Raw genomic sequence first — 17994 nt, forward strand, 5'->3', positions numbered from 1 at the left:
TTATCTCTAGTCAAATTACTTACCCGTGGTCAAACTTCCCGATCGGTCACCCATCCTCACACTACTCCCGCACTAGCACGCTTAACTTCCAAGTTCCATCCCGTTCTACTTCCAAGTACTTCGCGCGCATGTATGTGATAGTAGTATCATATCAATCCTATTAACATGTTGGTCGATGTCACACTTCTTTATTGTTTAAAATCCAAATAATTCTTTTAATAAGAAAAGTAATGATGTAATAATAATGTTGAATAAATAAATAAATTTAATTTTTTAAATTTGTATTATTTTTAATTATTTTTTAAAAATTTTAATATTTTTTTGCCAAACCTAAAATCTGAAAATTTGAAAATCTTATAATTTGCTAAAAGTAATAGTAATATTTTAGGACTCAAAAGATCTTATAATTATTAATTTTAATTTTAAAAAAAATAAAAAATATATAAATTTCTAAATTTCTGGAAAAAAATAAAATCTTCATGCTTTCATATTTTCAGAATCTAAAAATGGCTAACCGGGTAAATCCAGGTGAATTCGGATGTAACTTTTTCTCACGATGATTTTGATATATTATACGCATTTTTCCGACATCGTATGCAAAAATTAATGCGATTTTACCATATTTTAATTTTTTTTTGCAAAAAAGACGAAATTCGAATTTCTTAATTTCACCGAATAGTAGGTTGCATAACATACAAGAATCTGAAAACATTTTATTTTTTTAATTTTCTATCATTTTCATTTGTATTTCACCGAATAGTAGGTTGCATAACAAGCAAAAAAGGACCCTTTAGTACCGGTTCGTGTCACGAACCGGTACTAAAGGTTTTTCGTCTGACGCTAACCCTTTAATACCGGTTCGTGACACGAACCGGTACTAAAGGTCCTTACGAACCGGTACTAAAGACCTGGGCAGTGCAACCGGTACTAATGCACCCTTTAGTACCGGTTCGTAAGGAAACCGGTACTAAATGGTTGGACGAAAGCCCCTTTTTCTACTAGTGGTTGCCTATGTTACCCAAACATCGAAGCTCAGACCCGCCACAAACTTGATCCTAGATCCCTCCCTTGTGTTTTCATCGGCTACCCCACTCAACACAAAGGATACCGCTGCCTTGATCTCCACTCGGATCGCGTCATCATTTCCCGCCATGTCACATTCGACGAAGCCATCTTCCCGTTCTCCACCAACCCTATTCCCGATCTTCCATCCTATGACTTTCCCCACGATGAACCCATCCCTGATTCTTCGTCCTCTTCCTTTCCCGGCGCTGCCTCGGCAGACTTTCCTCCCGATCCTCTGCCGCGGCAGCCTACCACGGCACCCGCTTCTCCTATATCTCTGCCGCGGACACCCAGCACTCCTTCCACTTCTCCGGCGCCCGCCTCTTCTGCCTCATCTTCCGATCACCCCACTCCGTCTCCCGTGATCCCCTCTCATGCCATTCCCGTGCAACCTCCAGCCAATCCTCATCCCATGCGCACACGCGCCAAATCTGGTTTTCAGCTTCCCCGTAAGCATCTGAATTTCATCACCACCCCCTCCATCTCACCTATCCCTCGCACTTACCGCTCTGCTCTCCAGGATCCTCATTGGGCTCGCGCTATGCGTGAAGAGTTCGATGCCCTTCTCCTCAACGATACATGGCGTCTCGTTCCATCTCCTCCCGGTGCCAATATCGTTAGCGGCAAATGGGTATATCGCCACAAATACAACTCCGATGGTACTCTCGCTCGCTACAAAGCGCGTTGGGTTGTTCGCGGTTTTAGCCAAGAACATGGCATCGATTACGACGAAACTTTCAGCCCCGTCGTTAAGCCGTCCACCATTCGACTTGTCCTTTCCATTGCCGTTTCCTCTCACTGGCCCGTCCATCAAATGGACGTTAAAAACGCCTTCCTTCACGGCACCCTCAACGAACTAGTCTACTGTCAGCAGCCCAAGGGATTTGAAGATTCTGCTCTCCCCGATCATGTTTGTCTTCTCCAAAAATCCCTATACGGTCTAAAGCAAGCACCACGTGCTTGGTTTCAGCGTTTTGCCCACTTCATCACCTCCGCCGGTTTCACATCATCTCGCTGCGACACTTCTCTTTTTATCCATCATTCCTCGGCCGGCACTGCTTATTTACTTCTCTATGTAGACGACATAGTGCTCACGGCATCCTCCACCATTCTACTTCAGACTATCATATCTTCTCTCAAATCTGAATTCAGCATGACCGATCTCGGCCCTCTCTCCCATTTCTTAGGCATCTCTGTTTCTCGCTCTTCTGCGGGTCTGTTTCTCTCTCAGCGCCAGTACGCCCTCGACATTATCGATCGTGCTGCCATGACCGAGTGCAACACTGCCAACACCCCTATCGACGCCGGATCCAAACTCTCTCTCCATGACGGTGACCTCCTGGATAATCCCACTCATTACCGCAGCCTCGCTGGTGCGTTGCAATACCTCACCCTTACCCGTCCCGATCTCTCTTACGCCGTTCAACAAGCATGTCTTTTCATGCATGCCCCTCGCACACCTCATCTCAATCTCGTCAAACGAATCATTCGCTATGTCAAAGGCACTCTTGATCACGGCCTCTCCATCACTCCCACCTCCGATTCCTCCCTTGTGGCCTACTCTGATGCGGATTGGGCGGGTTGTCCCGACACCCGTCGCTCGACATCAGGGTTCTGCGTCTTTCTCGGCGATAATCTGATTTCCTGGTCCTCCAAAAGGCAACTTACCGTGTCCCGCTCCAGTGCTGAGGCTGAATACCGAGCTGTTCCCATGTTGTTGCAGAGTGTTGTTGGCTTCGACAGGTAATGCAGGAACTTCATCGACCTGTTACTCGGTGTACGGTTGTGTACTGTGATAATGTCTCTGCTGTCTACATGTCTGCTAACCCTGTTCAGCATAAGCGGACCAAGCACATCGAGATCGACATCCATTTCGTCAGGGATAAAGTGGCTTTGGGCGAATTCAGGGTGTTGCATGTTCCAACTACTTCTCGGTTTGCCGATATATTCACCAAGGGCCTTCCTACTGCTGTCTTCAACGAGTTCCGTACCCAGTCTCACCGTTCGTCGGGCCGACGATGTGACTGCGGGGGGATGTTAGACATGTGATAACGGACTCCACCGAAGACCGATTCTACAGCAGCTATTCTCTCCACCTCTCCCGCACACGTTGTGCATATCGCACGTTGTGCATGATCCTACTTAGCTGGATCTCAACTGTACTCTCCTCTCCTCCCTCGTGTGTAACTCTTCTATATAACTGAACCCCACGAGGACGAATATAGTATGCATACATACAGTTGATTATTACTCTTTCAATTCACTCACCGTAGACGTGACCCACTGCTAACACAAAATTCAGAACTGGACGCGATAAATACACACTCATTGCGTGGGCACCTCCGTCCCAGTTTGTAGAACCTGCGCGTATTCTAGATCAACAGTTTGAGTAGATCGTCAATTTAACTAGTAATATAATATAAATTGTATATATAAAAGTTATACCTTTATAAAGTAGAACATCTAAACTTTCTGATGATATGTATTTTGTAATATATACTATATTTTACGTTGGGTGAACCACACAGTGAAGAAAACAAAGGAATATGGTAATGATGAGCACACTCTGGCAGTGAGGAAGCCTAAAGGCAGGAAATACTAAAAATATAATGTCTACGAACTGAATCCTTGCAATCCTCGACTATATATTCAAGGCTTTGAAAGCACCGCATAACAGATCAACACTAACTTTGCCGCAGTTAACTATCAAACTGGTAGGTACTTCCTTCGATCCAAATTATTTATCTCCAACACGGATGTATCTAAAGTTCTAGAGATATTTTAGTTCTATATATATATCTATACTAGCGATAATTAATATGAATCGAAGGAAGTACTATATTTTTAGAAAGATCATGCAGAAGTTCGGCAAATTATCCTGTTGGAGATAGCTTCACGCGTCAGGCGCGATTAACACCTCGTTTCTTTGTTTTCAACATGGGAAGAAGTAAACCTCCGTTTCTAAATATAAGTTCTAGTTTTTTTGGCACGGATATTAAAGAACCCATATTGAGAGAAAATTATACCGGGTTTAGACGGGATTACCCCTATACATTTGACTTGAGAAAATATAGAACTTTGAATAAAATAAGAAAATATAATAAAATCCCTGGAAAAATGGTGTGTCACACTAAATTCTAAATTTTGGATTTTCTTTCTTAAAAAACTATATGGATTATATTCAGGAACGGAGGGAGTATATTTTACTACCAATTGATCTAGGATAACACGTAGGTACTCCCTCCCTGCCTTCAGTAATGTAAGACCTTTTCGATTTAATATAGATTCACTTACTTTTTATTAATGTGATGCTTTTTAGTATATAGGTTTACTTTTATTGGTTCATATCTCGTCCACTTTGATATATCTAGAAAGACGTTTTGACTTATAAAGCACATGGTTCTTTTATTTTTAAATACATCTTAAACATATTTTAAAATGTTAAAAAATTGAAACTGAAAATTCACACGTACATCTTCATATGCTATGCACCAACAAAGTCGTTTTATGAAAATCTGACTTGTCGTGTGACGTGTGTAAAAAAGATAAAATTCGGTGCTAAAATAAGACCTTTAGCAAGACAAATTTTCTCTTTTTTTCATAGACCACAAAAAATATCGGGTTTTCACGAAACTTGACAAACACACGTATATTATGGGGATATACATGTAGAATTTTTTGTCAAACTTTTTCGACTCTTAAAAATATGTTTTTGTGATAGAGGGAGCATATGCATCTGGGAACCGTATTGACTTTCCGTAGAAAGGCTTACATTACATTATTGAATAGATGGAGTATATTTCTTAGAAATAATGGAAATACCTATGGTTTTAGGTCAAGTTGTCACATATTGCAAAAACTTGTTTAATCACATTTTTACATGTTGGGCCCACATTTAAGCAATGACTTGACCCTCTCTCTCATGCATTTGGTCGAGTACCTGATGTGTGCACCTGCAGCCTCTTGACCAAGTTCGTCGCTCCAGTGAACTGCATGTCCGTGCTCGGGTCCGGCAGCTGCAGTAAGCACGGACACGCTCCGTCCACCTAGTGTCGGCCGGCGGACATGGCATCGACCACAACACCAGCAGCAGGACACAGCCGCTCGCCGACGTTTCACCGCTGTAGCATGCTACGCGCCGCCGGTGGTGCCGAACCAGAGTGCGCACCTTAGCCATGGAGCACACCCCCTTCAATCAGTTCGAACTTTTGGTTTAATTAGCTAGTGCATCAATCTTTCATCACTGGTAGAAAAATGGCCTTCCGGGAAGCCCCATTAGTCGCCAAAATATAGGAACCGCGACTAATGGGGTCTTTAGTCGCGGTTCGTGTGGCGAACCGCGACTAAAGAGCTGGGCCCAGCGCGCTCGCTGGCCAGCTGGTGGACGGGAGGGGCGTTAGTCGCGGTTGGCCAGGCCAACCGCGACTAAAGGTCCCCGAAGGCCTTTAGTCGCGGTTGGCCAGGCTAACCGGGACTAAAGGCCCATCCCTATAAAAGGGCCTCAGCTCACAGCACTTAGCCATTTGGTGCCACTTCTCTTCATAAGCTTCACAAGGGGGTGTAGGTTTGCTTTTGGTTCCTCTTATGCACACAAGGTGTTTGATAAAAATGCCCCAAGAGTATGAAACAAACATGATATGAAGTGTTGGAGCCACACTTGAGCTTCCTTATTTATTTTTTCCTCCTCGATCGCGGTTAGCAACTTGAACCGTTTCATGTGTCATTCATAAAATATGCATGTGTGTAGTTCATTGTTTAATTTATATTGTTTGTAGCTAGTTAGTTTAACAAATGCATGATGGTTAATTATATATTTTATATTATAATAATGCAGATGAATCGGCAATGGATGTACGGTAACCGACTCTCCGGCGAGTTCACTACGGGTTTGAAAGATTTCCTCGTAGTGGCTAATGCGAACAAGCAGGGGAGTTTTGTTATCTGTCCATGTGTTAACTGTAAGAATCAGAAGGGTTACTCTTCCTCAAGAGATGTTCACATGCACCTGCTTCGGCACGGTTTCATGCCAAGCTATAATTGTTGGACCAAGCATGGAGAAAGAGGGGTTATAATGGAAGAAGATGAAGAAGGGGATGATTTCATCGATGAAAGCTATCTTGCTCATTTCGGTGATACTTTCATGGAGGATGCTGAAGGTGAAGGGGAAGGTGAAGGGGAAGGTGAAGAAGAGGCACGTGATGAGCCCACTGATGATCTTGGTCGGACCATTGCTGATGCACGGAGACGCTGCGAAACTGAAAAGGAGAGGGAGAATTTGGATCGCATGTTAGAGGATCACAGAAAGGCGCTGTACCCCGGATGCGATGATGGTCTGAAAAAGCTGGGCTGCACAATGGATTTGCTGAAATGGAAGGCACAGGCAGGTGTAGCTGACTCGGCATTTGAAAACTTGCTAAAAATGTTGAAGAATATGTTTCCAAAGAATAACGAGTTGCCCGCCAGTACGTACGAAGCAAAGAAGGTTGTCTGCCCTCTAGGTTTAGAGGTTCTGAAGATACATGCATGCATCAACGATCGCATCCTCTACCGCGGTGAATACGAGAATTTGAATGAATGCCCGGTATGCACTTGCATTGCGTTATAAGATCGAGGCGATGACCCTGGTGGCGATGTTGAGGGCCAGAAACCCAGGAAGAGGGTTCCCGCCAAGGTGATGTGGTATGCTCCTATAATACCACGGTTGAAACGTCTGTTCAGGAATAAAGAGCATGCCAAGTTGTTCCGATGGCATAAAGAGGACCGTAAGTCTGACGGGGAGTTGAGACACCCCGCAGATGGAATGCAATGGAGAAAGATCGACAGAGAGTTCAAAGATTTTGCAGCTGACGCAAGGAACATAAGATTTGGTCTAAGTACAGATGGCATGAATCCTTTTGGCGAGCGAGCTCCAGCCATAGCACCGGCCCGTGACTCTATGCATCTACAACCTTCCTCCTTGGTTGTGCATGAAGCGGAAGTTCATTATGATGCCGGTGCTCATCCAAGGTCCGAAGCAACCCGGCAACGACATCGATGTGTACCTAAGGCCATTAGCTGATGAACTTTTACAGGTGTGGAGCAGACACTGGTGTCCGTGTGTGGGATGAGCACAAAGAAGAGGAATTTGACCTACGAGCGTTGCTTTTCGTAACCATCAACGATTGGCCTGCTCTTAGTAACCTTTCCGGACTGTCAAATAAGGGATACAATGCATGCACGCACTGCTTACATGAGACTGAAAGTGTACATTTGCCAAATTGTAATAAGAACGTGTACCTTGGGCATCGTCGATTTCTTCCGAAAATTCATCCGAGTAAGAAAGAAAGGCAAGCATTACAACGGCAAGGCAGATCACCGGCCGAAGCTCTGCGGAACGTACTCGGTGCTGAGGTATTTGATATGGTCAAGGATTTGAAAGTCATCTTTGGAAAGGGTCTCGGCGGACAATCGGTTCCGAAGGGAGCTGACGGGCACGCAGCCATGTGGAAGAAGAAATCTATATTCTGGGAGCTAGAATATAGGAAAGTCCTAGAAGTCCGCTCTGCAATCGACGTGATGCACGTTACGAAGAATATTTGCGTGAACCTCCTAAACTTCTTGGGCGTGTATGGGAAGACAAATGATACAAAGGAAGCACGGCAGGACCAGCAACGTTTGAAAGACCCTGATAACCGGCATCCGGAATGGTTTCAAGGTCGTGCCAGCTACGCTTTGACCAAAGAAGAGAAGGTCATCGTTTTTGAATGCCTGAGCAGTATGAAGGTCCCGTTTGGATTCTCGTCCAATATAAAGAGAATAATAAACATGGCGGAGAAAAAGTTCCAAAACCTGAAGTCTCACGACTGCCACGTGATTATGACGCAATTTCTTCCGATTGCTTTGAGGGGGCTCCTGCCGGAAAATGTTCGAGTAGCCATTGTGAAGCTATGTGCATTCCTCAATGCAATCTCTCGAAGGTAATCAATCCGGAAGTTCTACCACGGTTACGGAACGATGTGGTCCAATGTCTTGTCAGTTTCGAGTTGGTGTTCCCGCCATCCTTCTTCAACATTATGACGCACCTCCTGGTTCACCTAGTCGAAGAGATTTCCATTCTCGGTCCTGTATTTCTACACAATATGTTCCCCTTCGAGAGGTTCATGGGAGTATTAAAGAAATATGTTCGTAACCGTGCTAGGCCAGAAGGAAGCATCGCCAAGGGCTATGGAAATGAGGAGGTAATTGAGTTTTGTGTTGACTTTGTTCCTGACCTTAAGCCGATTGGTCTTCCTCGATCGCGGCACGAGGGGGCCGGCTGAAAGACAGAGGCGGGAAGAGGGGCCGACGGAAAGACAGAGGCGGAAAGAGGGGGCCGGCGCCGGAAAGACAGAGCCTCCTCCTTCGAATCTGGCCATGTATCCGCGCCGGAAAGACGGAACCACTTTATTGAACAAAAACAACCGACAACAACTTTATAAACTAAATTTAAACTAATAGAACCGACAACGACTTTATTGAAATCTCTACTACTTAAAAAGACTAAACATAATCCTTATTCTGCCCACCCTTAATACGTCAAGCGCTTCCGTCGTACGTGGTGCTCCTTCGTCGCGCATCGCCCACACCAAATGGGCCAAGCCCAACAAATCAGTCTCCGCTACACCGTCCTTCTTCCGGGCCTCTTTGTCCTCTCCTCGCCTCCATCCTCGCCCGCGGCCGCCGACCTGCGTCCTCGCCTGCAGCCGTCGCCCCTGCGTCGTCCGCGGCCGCCGCACGTCCATCCTCGCCCGTGGCCGCCGACCTGCGTCCTCGCCCGCAGCCGCCGCCCCTGCGTCGTCCGCGGCCGCCGCACGTCCATCCTCGCCCGCAGCCGTCGATCCGCGTCCTCATCCGCAGCTGTCGATCCACGTACTCGCCTGCGGCCGGCCAAATCTCTGTCCTCGCGCAGCCGCTGTTGTCCTCCGTCGCCCACGGGCGCTGTCGTGGTCTTCGTCGAATCGTCGCTGCGGAAGTGCGGACGGATCTCGTCCACGCCGTCAAAAGGCAGAGAAGTAAGTTAGTGTTTTACTTCTCTATTGTTGACTTGTATAGTTGTATAGTTGTAGATGAATTTCTACAAACATTAGATTTGCTTCTGTGTGTAGACAATTAAATACTTGATAACTTGGTATATAGATGCAGAACGAAAACATATTTTTGGTCAGATCTCTGCTTCTTTGCTTCATAGTCAGATGAACTCAGATCTGATATTTCTTAACATTTTTGGCAGATGGAGAACGGGAAATTACTACTACAAAGAATGACATCATTGTGATAGAACCTTGGGCAAGATGCAATTTGTGTAGCTTCACTTGCAGAGCCAACCCACGGAATGGGACCTCGATACTTTACATACATCTTCAACATAGGCATAATATGTGATGATTTGGATGTTCTATCAGAGTGTCATTCTTGTGAACTGTTGACATTTTGTTGTATTTCTATTAAGTGCTATTGTAAACGATAAAAACATCTGTATTTTTGCTGCTAAGATCGCTAGGAAATTATCAGTGTCGGGCTGTCGGGCTGGGCTTCGGGCCGTCGGGCTTCTAATCGGGCCGGGCTCGGGCCTGGAAAAACGTGAATCCCGTCGGGCCGGGTCGGGCCTGGGCCTAAACTTTAGGCGTCGGGCTGCCCGAAGCCCGGCCCAGCCCGAGATATGCCCAGGTATAATTCCCCGCCGCCACCGCAGGAATCCCAGACAAAGGCTGCGCGCCCTCACGATGGAGGTGGAAAAATGGGCGGGGGGATGTCTCATCCTCGGAAAGGCCGGGCTGGAGTTCTTGAATGGAGTCGGCAAGGGTGTGGAGACGCACATCGCGGAGCGGTATCCGTGGACGCCGCGAAGTCTACTCCCGCCTATTCCTCCTTCGTTCCATGGCCGCCGCCTCCATGCACCTCAAGCTCTGTGATGGGACTGGAGCCAGGGTCGTGGGCGACAACGATGTTGCGCCCGTCGCCGCTACTCCCCCTATGAGTTATGATGGGTTCGTTCCTTACTTGCCTCTCTTTTTGTTGTATCCTTGTATGGTATCTGTCCTCTGAATGTACCGGATACATATCATTGATGTTGATCATTCGTTGGTGACCTCCGGTGGCTGGTTGGAAGGGAGTTCCTCCTTGAAAAACGTACCAAACCATAGGTCGGCACATGATTCTTGGCCTGTCCTCTTGTTCCTCATATTCTTAGTGCTTGATTTCCTGAATTGCAGAACTGAAATTACTCTTCTCTGATCAGGCATAAAGTCCAGTCCAAACACGCAAATGCGGAAACCTGATTGTTAATATGCTAATATTTCTGCCCTACATATGATTTTAGTTGTGCCTGCATGTGTGAAGGGAGATTATAGTTGCAAGATCTGAAAGCTATACATGCTTCTTGGTAATGGACTCTTCAGTTGGTACTTGATGATCTTTCAATATATATTGATTGTGTTGGATCGTATATATTTTTTAGATGGATAGCGAGTTGTATGTAGTAAGGGTTATTGGGAGGGGAGACTGAAACTAAGATCTATCCGGTGAGTTGAGGTAAAAGGTGGGGTGCCAGAAATATTCAATGTGATGTATGTACAAAATCACTTTTGATGCTAAAACTTTTGTACATATATTTCATGGTATTTTTCCACATACACTTGTATGTATATTTCATCATACTTGCCACATTATATGGTGTCAGTTAGTACACTGCAATGGAGTCAACAAAAGAGTTCTATAAGGAGAAGCATGCAGCAACTTTCTGTACGTGCAGAAACACACTACTTTATTTATTTATTTTGGGTTCAAAACAAACTTAGCTTAAGTACCATATATATGTTGTTGACCCAGGCTATTGTATAATACAGTGTACAACATGTATTCTGAACTCAAGATGGGTAAAATCATCATATGATTAGTATCAGTTGTTTTAAAAACAAATCACATACTGTTGATTTCATTTTATTTCCAATAAAAGCACTGCATTTTTTCATTTCCCTTTTTTCAACCATCATGCAAAAATAATAAGTGCCCTCATGTTTCTATTTCTGTTGAGATTTCCTTTCTTCTTGCAGGGGATTATCAGAGAAGTGTCTGCAAGAGTTGTCTGCCACCACCAGAGCAGATTCCAGATAAAAGGTAGTTATTCTACTACCATTTTCCTTTGTGTTGCAGCGTTTCTATTTGATTGATCGTTTTCTTTTCTTGCAAGAGTCAAATATCAGTTACTAAGGACAAATCTGATAAACCAGTTCAGATGCATGTGTTAACTTTTTGCCTTCATGATCTTTGTGTCTTCAAATGATTTGAGCCTAGCCTTTTCTCTCAAAATGAATATTGCAAATAGTTGCAGAAGGTCTGATCTAGAATGCACTTGTAAAGATATATGTTTCTAGCTAGCGTGCTTTATTTTATATTTCTATATCAGCTTCTATAATATTAATGATTTGTTTCTCGTGTATAATTAACAGCTTTACAAGTAGTCTGTGGTCACAGACTTTATCCAAGATCATCTTCTTGTGCCTGTTTGGCGGTTTCATGTACTTGAGACCACTAGAATTATGGAATCCAGAGAAGCGAATATTCTTTGAACTTAACATTTGAAATTTCTAGGATTGTTTTAGTTTGCTGAAATCGACCTCCATAGAGAATTTGAAATTTGTATGACTGTGCTTCTGTACGTAACTTAGGATAGTTCCCCCTGTGGATACATAAAGGAAGCCACCAGCCCGCAAGCAAGTACAAGAATACACAAGTTTCATTGGAATGGGTTCTTTTGTGGATATGATAAGGTTGTACTCGAGATAATTTGAGAAGTAGACGCGGAATAACCTGTGTAAACTGTTTATGTTGTTCTGATCACTATTTCTTACAACTGACATTATTTATTTCTAAATGCAGCTTTTTGTTAGATCCGATATCCGGTGAGCTACACCGGTGATCCTTATCTTGCAGTTTTCTTTCAGTTTTTTCATCCTCGTAAGTATTTCCATTACTTTCTCTTTTACCAAATTTTATCCAATGTAATATGTACTATTGTTTCATGCAAAACGATTAAGGTCTCCTGGCCACTTAGCAAATAGTAATCATAACTTCGAAACTAAAATACCCTTCTAAGTAAGAAGAGAAAAATACAAATCATGGAGAGCTAGAAATTTCAGAGATGGGGCTCATACAAAATTCCTCTGTAGGTTAAGCTTTAATAATATCTCTTGCTTATTTTCGCATACATCAGGATTTCTTTCAGTCAAATGGTACTAATAGGCAAGCTTAGCTGTAAGACCCATGTGTTTTTGTATGAGGCAAGCTTAGCTGTAAGGCCCATGTGTTTTTGTACTGATATCCTTGAGGAGGTTCCATTAAGAGCTCTATGTTCAAGATCATGATGTTTTATCTTCGTTATTTCATGGAGAGCTCGAAGTTTCAGAGATGGGGCTCATACAAAATGTCTATAGGTTAGGCTTTAATAATATCTCTTGCTTATTTTCATATACATTAGAGCATCTCCAGTCGCGTCCCCAAACCGTCCCCCAAAGCGCATCGGATTGAGCGTTTGGGGGACGTGTTTTGTTCGTGCCGCGTTTAGGGGACGTCGCTCCCAGTCGCGCCCCCAAACACCCTCTCCAAATAAATATTGGTGCACGAAAATAAATATTTTCATTCAAATTTGATTATATATTACAAAGTTGCTGATCGGCCGTCTCGTCCGGGTGCGGCCCGTCATCGTCGGACCACTCGAACTCGTCCTCGTCGTCCTCCACCTCGGTCTCCTCCTCCTTCGCCTCGGCCTCCGCCTCCTCCATTGGTGCCTCCTCCTCATCCGTTGGCACCTCCATCATCGCCGCCGCCAACTCCTCCACCCGCCTCCCCCAGGCCGCCTCCGTTGCCGCCAGCGCCGCCTCCGTTGCCGCCAGCGCCGCCTCCCACTGCTGACGCTCCTCCGCCACCAGCTGCTACTGGCGCTCGATCGCCTCCCGCCGCCGGCGCTCGATCGCCTCCCGCCGTTCACGGTACTGTGCCTCCCGCTCCTCGCGCTGGCGGGGACGCTCATCAGCCCACTGCTGGCCCATCTCCTCCGTCCGGCGCCGCCGCGCCTCTTCTGCCGTGGAGGTGTCAAATGCCGCAATGGTGTCCGCCAACGCCTCCTCCTGCCACGCTGCTGCTGTCGCGCGCTCATCAGCTGCGGGGTCAGGGGCGTAGAACGCCGCTACATCCGCCGCGTGCGCCGCCTCACGCTGCCGGCAGGCCTGCTGCTCGAGTGCCTCCCACCGCTCCTGACTAGAGCCACGCCAAAGAGGCACCCCTCGTTGCCGCCGCTCTTCCCGGGCGGCGGCGTCGATGTCGAACTGCGAATCCGGTGGAGGAGGTGGTGGTGGAGAAGACGACGGTGGAGGGAACTGGCCATCGCCGGGGCGGTTCATCATTGCGCACTGGTGGTGGAGGAGACGGCGGTAGAGCGATGATGGCTGTGCTTGTGGCGGAAAAAAGGGGTGCTGGTGGCTGTGGTGGCTGCCATTGAGCCGGGAGGGCCTTTTATAGACGCCGGCATCGGGAAGAAAGCGCGAGAAGAGGCGAGAAGAGGCGGGAAGAAAGCGTGGGAACGCGCGGTGGCGTGCGGACGCCGGCGACGCGTGGAGGCTGCGCAGCAGCGACGAGACATCTCTCCTGCCCCTCCGTCGCCATTAAGGCAAAGATGCCGTCGTGTGTCACTGCGCGCGAATAACTTCCGCCGCGAGGTAGGCGATTGTTAGGTCCAAACTTGAATGAGTCGATGATGCGTCGGCCCCGCCACTCTCCGCCTCGCTTTTTGTTGTGTCCGGCGTGCCCGGAGCATCCCGTGTGGGGCGGGGACGGGCTCGAGGCGCCAGACACCGTATCGAGCCGTGCTGTACAAAAAAGGGCGTTGGGGGACGCGGCTGGGAACGTTTTTTTTATCTGGCGCGTCCAAATCGCTTGGGAGACGGTTTGGGGGACGCTACTGAAGATGCTCTTAGGATTTCTTTCAGTCAAATGGTTCTACTAGGCTTTATGTTTCAAGATCATGATGTTTTACCTTCCCCCTTTATTTCTGGGGGAGCATATATGTAGTTTAGGATGCTAGAAGGAAAATCAGCAAAGGTTTCGGCAAGCATCATGTATAGTTCTAGCGCTTCTTCTAATTCTACGATTGATGACTTACAGCCAGGACATTTTTCCTCTAAAACAATATGGAGAAGCTGATGTCCTGAAAAGTGTCAGGAGTGTTGGCGGGGTTACCTCCTACTGCAGTTCTTTGTGAAACTAACGATGATGGAACTTCAAAAAAATCGCACACTTGATAATTCACAAAGTTATGTACACATTTACCGCAGAAATGTTCTCATTTTTATACTATTCATGATGCCATAGGTTTTAATTTTTTTTTTCATTTCCTCTTCGTTGAGCAGGGAAAGCCGGTCATGTGATTTTGGCTGCTGCTTATTCCCTGCCCCATTGTGAAAGTATAGACAAGGCTTAAATAATTAGATTGCCTAACATACCTCAATCATACGTGCAATTAAGTCTGCAATGTAGCATTTTGAATATCTTCACACAGTGACCGCAATTAGTCTTCGCCAGCTGCTGGCTTCAATTTCTCCTCAACGTGTACGCGGGTCATGGTACCTATTGCGGTCCCTACCCGGATCTCTACCCGGAACACATGTGTGGGACTTAATGCGGAAAAGTAACAAGAAGATCTAGAACTTGAAACCGCGTAGATGCATAATAATGTTATCTTGTTATTCTGCTCTGTATTATCACGTTGTACGCAGTACATTATGATATCATTGATTTATTTTGAATTTTTATATTGAGTTGTGAATTTTATATGTGTATTGGGAAATAAAATTGAAGGACCCGTGGCATCGCACGGGCATTTGTACTAGTTACAATAAAATAGATAAATTACTAGTCTAGTCTCTACTCGTCGTCGGAGGTTGTCTCCGTCCAAATGTCATCCCACCGAGGGTCGTTTTCGGTCCAAGTTGTATTCCGGTTCTCGAGCTCGAAGGCGGCGACGGCCCGACGGTGGCGCTGTTGGACCTGCGTTGTGCCCTAAGGTTAGCAAAGAACGCGTCGGTGTTGTCGACATCGTTGGGAAGCTGCGCCCTCCACTGGCGCATCAACTGCTCGTCGCGCTCGGCGATGGCGATCCTGCGATGCAACTGGCGGTGCCGGCGACGGTCCTCGTCGTCGACGAGGCACGGCGGTGGCGCAAGGAACTCCGCCTCCTCTAGCGATTCAACATCCGGGAAGTTCATGTCGCGCCCTGGCAGCCGAAAGCGCCACGCCGCCGCGTCGTAAGCGCGCGCCGCCAGCTCCGGCGTGTTGTACGTGCCGAGGGTGAGGCGGAAGCCACCGGCGCGTATCTCGGCGGTGAACCTACCGCTCGGACGCACTCGAACGCCACAGAAACCGGACGCCCCTCGACGACGTGGAGCCATCCCGGAGATGAATGAGCGGAGGCGGTGGCGACGTGTGGTTGCGCCCGCACTCGTCGCTCTATATAGCGCACGCGGGGCATGGCACGTGTAAGCAACGGCTACACACGTCGCACGCCGGCGTCGGCGGGGAGAGGCACGTGGAAGCGGTGGCTACACGTCGCACGGGAAAAAGACAGGAGGCGGGAAGAAAGTGGCGGGTGGGATAAGGATGTTTGGGTAATCTTTAGTCCCGGCTGGAGGGTGCAACCGTGACTAAAGCTAGCGGGAAGAACTGGCGGGAAGACTAAATGTTTGGGTATTTTTAACATTTAGAAATGAATTAGTTTTATTTTTCTGAATTTTTTGATATATTATTTGAATTTTTAAGATTTTTAAATGAATTAGTTTTATTTTTCTGAATTTATTGATATAATATTTGTATTTTTAACATTTTTAAATGAATTAGTTTTATTTTTCTGAATTTTTTGATATATTATTTGTATTTTTAAGATTTTGAATTGAATTAGTTTTATTTTTCTGAATTTATTGATATATTATATGTATTTTTAAGATTTTTAAATGAATTAGTTTTATTTTTCTTTACTTTTTGATATATTATTTGTATTTTTCAGATTTTGAAATGAAATAGTTTTATTTTTAACATTTTGAAAAAGAAAAGTAATTTGAAAAAGAAAAGTAATTTGCAAAAGAAAAGTAATTTGAAAAAGAAAAGTAATTTGAAAAAATACCTTTAGTCGCGGTTGGCTAAAGGGTATTTTTCCGCGGGAAACGAAAACCCGGCGAAAATACCCTTTAGTCGCGGTTGGTGTGGCCAACCGCGACTAAAGGGTACCCTTTAGTCGCGGGTCGCCTCCCCAACCGCGACTAAAGGGGGGGGGGCTATAAATACGCGCGCGGCGCCTGAGCGGTCAGTTCCTCTTCTTCTCCGCGCGAACGACTCTGCAGCGAAGCCCTGCCCGCCCCGCCGATCGACCGCGCCGCCGTCGCCCCGTTCCTCACGCCGCCGTCGTCGTCGCTCCTCACGCCGCCGTCGCCGTCGCTCCTCATGCCGCCGTCGCCGCGCCCGAGCTGCCGACCGCGCGCCGCCCCGTTCTTCGACCGCCGCCGTACGTCTCGCCGTTCCCCGACGCCAACGACGCCGCCCGATCCCGCCGCTCGCCGCCGTTCCCCGCGCAGAGCCGCGCGCTGTGCTTGCCGGCGCCACCACGCGCCCCCACTCGCAGCGTCGCCGCATGCCCGCCGAAGATGACCGCCGCCGCCGCCCACCGTACCGCGCGCTGCGGGAGAGAGAGAGAGGGCGCGGGGAGCGCCAGTACACGGCCGGCACCCCTGCCTCTCTCGTTTTTTTTTGTTTTTTTAACTTAACTAAAAATTTGTATACTAACAAAATTTTGACTTAACAAAATTTAACAAATATGTAATATATAGTATAATGTATATAATTTTGTACTCCCTCGAAATTTTGACATAACAAAAATTTACTTAACAAAAATGTGTTAGGTTAACAAAAATTTACACATGTAATAGTATAATGTAACTAAAATTTTACTTAACAAAATTTAGACTTAATGTAACTAAAATTTTACTTAACAAAATTTAGACTTAATGATCAAAATGGTTCACCAACGCTGTTATTCCCGGGAATATTGATCCAGTGAGGTTATTCTGGCTTGCGAGGAACGATCCTGTGCAATACTAGAGTGCTCCTGTGCACGACTGTTATACCTTGTTTTTGTAATGGCCTATCTTCTTTAAAAAGCCGAAAGATAAGGGTTCGGTAACCCGAACGTTTGGTTTGCTTTAACATCATTCTTTCTATAGCGTAGCTATTCCCTTGATGTTGACTATCCATTTTAAGGGAAAGGGATTTCTTACTATACAAAAGTCTCCAATTTGGCCTATTTACCCGAGCTCAAGTACCATCTATCAGAAACCTTCCTAAATTGCTGTTTAAGTTTTACTTAACAAAATTTAGACTTAATGATCAAAATTTTAACTTAAGAAAAATTTTACTTAACAAAATTTAGACTTAATGATCAAAATTTTAACCGCGTGACCGAGAGGGGGCGGCGAGGGTTATGTGTCCTCGGCACCGCCACCGCCCTCTCGGTCACCGCCACACCGGTCTCTCGGTCACGCGGTCACTGCGTCCCCCCTTTCAATTCGCCACCGCCATCGGTCTCTCGGTCACTGCGTCCCCCCTTTCAATTCGCCACCGCCATCGGTCTCTCGGTCACGCGGTCACTGCGTCCCCCCTTTCGCCACCGCCATCGGTCTCTCGGTCACGCGGTCACTGCGTCCCCCCTTTCGCCACCGCCACCGGTCTCTCGGTCACGCGGTCACTGCGTCCCCCCTCTCGCCTCCCTCGTCGCCCTCTCTCTTTATATGTAGAAGATATGTGATAATGCTGGCATATACACAATTAATTTGTTTTTACTACATGTTTTCGGGACCGACATATGGCGGACGA

General features: G+C 46.3%; 1 long non-coding RNA gene across 1 annotated transcript; it reads left to right on the forward strand.

The window, feature by feature from the left end:
* Window positions 1–8905: 8905 nt before the first annotated feature.
* Window positions 8906–9587, forward strand: LOC124658962. Its single transcript, XR_006989395.1, has 2 exons — window positions 8906–9095; window positions 9314–9587. It is a non-coding gene; the product is annotated as an uncharacterized LOC124658962 (long non-coding RNA).
* The last annotated feature ends 8407 nt before the right edge of the window (window positions 9588–17994 follow it).

This window comes from Lolium rigidum, chromosome 6 (assembly GCF_022539505.1).
Source record: "Lolium rigidum isolate FL_2022 chromosome 6, APGP_CSIRO_Lrig_0.1, whole genome shotgun sequence".
NCBI lineage: Eukaryota > Viridiplantae > Streptophyta > Magnoliopsida > Poales > Poaceae > Lolium > Lolium rigidum.